This window comes from Coenobita brevimanus, chromosome 52, assembly GCF_032717465.1.
Source record: "Coenobita brevimanus isolate Jiangsu-jjx chromosome 52, ASM3271746v2, whole genome shotgun sequence".
In the NCBI taxonomy this organism is placed as follows: domain Eukaryota; kingdom Metazoa; phylum Arthropoda; class Malacostraca; order Decapoda; family Coenobitidae; genus Coenobita; species Coenobita brevimanus.
In genome coordinates, this window is record NC_137005.1 from 541,161 (window position 1) to 544,979 (window position 3,819).

General features: G+C 41.0%; 1 non-coding gene across 1 annotated transcript; it reads right to left on the reverse strand.

Annotated features, from left to right (window-relative positions):
- Positions 1 to 3,276: 3,276 nt before the first annotated feature.
- On the reverse strand, positions 3,277 to 3,395 carry LOC145400564 (5S ribosomal RNA). Its single transcript, XR_013897449.1, has one exon. It is a non-coding gene; the product is annotated as a 5S ribosomal RNA (ribosomal RNA).
- Between the last annotated feature and the right edge of the window lie 424 nt (positions 3,396 to 3,819).

The following is a 3,819-nucleotide window of genomic DNA, read 5'->3' on the forward strand; positions in this document are numbered from 1 at the left end:
AGGATAGGTTAGGTTAGGTTAAGTTAATGTAATGGGGGGTCTGGGGGACGAAGCCCCCTAGTTAGGAAACACGGCCAGGGCTGGGGGGTCTGGGGCAAAGCCCCCCAATTAGGAAACACGGACTCAAGAAGCTGAAAATTATGTTTTTCCGAAGGATTTTAGTGTTTTTCGTTTGATTTGGATACCAGTTCCAGTCGGAAATCACTCGATTTTCCGTGTTTCCCCCACCCAAAACCACGCTTTCCCACAGGTCCCCCATTATTCTTTCTCAGGAGTTTCAGAATGCAATGTTTTAGTGTTATGTGATTCTGGTGGTCATTTTCAGTGAAAATTACTCGTTTTCGTCGTATTCCCCCAATAACCTTGGTACAGTAGGGGGGGGGGGTTACGCAAAACGAGTGATTTGCGACAGAAATGACTATCAGATTCACATGAGAAACACTATAAAACATTGCATTCTGAAACTCCTGAGAAAATATGACAGGGTGGGGCTAAAGTAAAAATTTACCAAAATTATTTACAATTAAGATTTATAAGTTTGGTTATTATGCATTTGGAATTTTTTATTTGATTGTGAGTTATGGCAGTTATCGAATTGGACGATTTGCAGTATTTTGTATAGCATGTATTAACTGCAAAGCTTATGAATGTGTGGTCATTGTATTTTATTTTATATCTGCAAGTAAAAGTGATGTTATTATGTCTTTGTTTAAGAGTTTTGGCCTGCTCAATAATTTTATACGTTCGGTTTACTATCTGAGGAAATATGATCAAATTTAGAGAAATTTATACAGCTTTCCAAGGAAATTCTGCGAACAGGTTAGCGCGCGTAAGTGTGAGACCAGCCAGACTCCTGTGTATTTGTTTTGGTTTTGTAGTGTACGGGGGTGAATATTTTCAGATTCTGGAGACTTATACGTGGTGTGTGTACTTGTCTCGTAACGAATAACAATGCCACACTTTTGCTGCATTGTCGGCTGTGGAAATAAGTCCAATAAACACCCCAGTCTCTCCTTTTATGGTATACCGAAGATCCCAAGTCGGGGAGAAGCACGAAAGAAATTAACTGCAGAAAGGAGAAAATTATGGTTAGCAAGGATTGCTCGTGCCAAGACCTCAAACCCTGACATCTGGAAGGTCTGCAGGAAGCACTTTATAACAGGTAATTAAATCTTTATACATAGTATGATCCATCAGTGAAGAAAGTAACACGGACGTCAAAGTTTTCCTTGTCTGCTTTGCCACAGGCCCTGATAATACAGTCCAGTATTATTATCTCTGTGCAAGATAGTGTCATTTATGTAAGGTTATTATTTCATGAACTTGGACAAGATATTACTGCAAGTATTATTATGTAATTATGTTCACTGTAGCACCAACGTATACCTTCAGGTAAAGAAAGAATACAAATGCTTTACCCAGAGTGTAAATGGTAGGGCATGTTTATTTATAATGATTTTTGTACCGGTTCAGGTGCTCCTGCTGACTTATATGAGGTGGTGTGGTATAATGTGTAATCAATAAGGTGGGAATTTGGGAGAAAAAACTTGTGGGGGAAGTGAGAATTGAAATGGAGTGTCGGGGTGGTACGTTAGAAATGCACTTTTGGCTGACTGTGAGCTGATGACATGGGTGCATCTAGTGAGAGGGAATTGTGTTAAAAAGTGATAAATAGGGATAAAAAGAGGATATGAATAGGTGGATGTAAGAAGACAGGTGAGAAAGTGAGGTGGTTGGATGGGTGCCATGTGAGAACTCCAGGTTTGGGTCTATCAAGAAAAGTAAAGTTGTGATGGGGTGAAGCGAAGGCATCTGTAGACTGAAGTAGGTGGATTGGGGTGGAATGGTGGAAGGTACACTCAATAAAGTGGAAGTTTTGGAGAGAAAGCTTGTGGGAATAATGGGTGCCTATAGTGAGAGAGGAATGTGTTAAAAAATGATGAATGGGGGTAAAAGGAGGAACTGAATGGGTGAATGCAGTAGGATAAGTGAAATAGTGGGAGCTATGTGTGGATATTCGGGTTCGGGTTTCCTATTAAACTGGAGTGTTGGTGGGGGAAAGTACAGACACCTGTAAGTTAAAGGAGGTGGGTATTGGGGTAGAGTGGACATGTGAAAAGTGATAACAGGGATGAAAAAGAGGAAATAAGTGGGTGGTAGGTGTAAAAAGTGAGATGGCAGGTGGATGCTGTGTAAGGTAATTTGGTTTGGATTTGCAAGAACTAAAATTGTGTTTGGAAGAAGTGGAAGCATCTATGAATTAATGTGGGTGGATAGGAGGGTAGTGGGGTAAAAGGTTTAGTCAATAAGGTGGAAGTTTAGAGGAGAGAACTTGTGGAAGTAGTGGATATTGAGCTGGGAAGTAGGGTGGTGAGTTGGAAATGCATTTTTTGGCTGGCTGTGAGCTGGAGTAATGGGTGCATGTAGAGGTAGGGAAATGTGCTAAAAGGTGATGAATGGGAATAAAAGGGAGAAATGAATGGGTGGATAAGGTAATTGGAAAAGTGAGGTGGCTGGCTTGGTGTTAGGTGTGGTGATTTTGGGTTCGGGTATTTCAAGATCTGGATTTATGGTGGGTTGAAAGTGCTGTAGGATTAATGAATAGGTGTGTAGTGCAGAAAAAAGTGTACCAGGAAAGGAAAAGAATGGCAGATGAAGAGAAGGTTATGTTGGGGTTACAGGGGATTGTGTGTGTGTTGTGGGAGTGGTGAGCTTGAAAAAGCATTTTTTATTTTTTAGACCTGTGGCAGGGTGTTGGCTGCTTGTAGTGGTGGGAGAATAGGTAGAATGGGTAGTAATAAAGGTAAGAAAGATTAGAAAAGGTGGAAGAGTGCAGTAGGATGAGTATTTGGCTGAAATGGGGTAGAATGGGTACTGTCGATTCATGGGTTCGGGTTATTGGCAGGAAACTAAAGTTGTTGTGGTGGGTGACAGAAGCATTTGTAAATATTGTTGAATGAATGGAGGGGTGGGACAGGTGGTGGTGCACCCAAAAAGGTGATAGTTGAGGGGAAGGATGTGTAACTGTTGTGGAGAATTGGATCTTGTGTTCAGAAATGCCAACTACTGTAAGATAAGAATCATGAATAGAAAAACAAATACTGAACTACTGTCTAATAACTATAGAAACCACATAAAAATACTGTTTGTGTTTTTCATTTCATTCATTCATTGCCAGACGCCATGTATCCCAAACGGGGTGGCCAAGGGCTTAGAGTTAATTGTTTTACAGGGAGGGGCACTAATCCTCCACCAACCCCACTTGACACGTAGGGATGCCAACAGCATCTGGTGTTCCCAGGCGGTCACCCACCCAAGTACTAACCAGACCCAACATTGCTTAACTTCGCTGATCGGATGGGAAGCGGTGTACTCAACGTGGTATGGCCGTTTGAATAATATCTAAACAAAAATAATCTTCACCTTGACCAGCTTTGCAGTTACAGTGTGCTGTTACTACCACACCATCATGTGTAGCAACAATCCATGAATGCATTGCTGTAGCACCAACAGATTGTGAATGTAGAACCTGAAATAATCATCATGTATTAAAAAAGAAGTAATTATGTTGTGGGCATTAACCATTCTCACTATGATGACACTCTCCTATCATATACTGTGTTTATAAAGGACAGGTAGGGCCCTCATGACTGAAGCACTATTCTACTGGTTACATCATTTAAGTAAATCCAACATATCCTGGCTCCCAAGAATATGAACACCAGATGTTTATGTTACTACCAGTAACAGAGAGAGAGAGAGAGGTAAAAGAGAACTATCATCGATACTGGAGTGGAATGTACAGAATGAGGTGTGGTA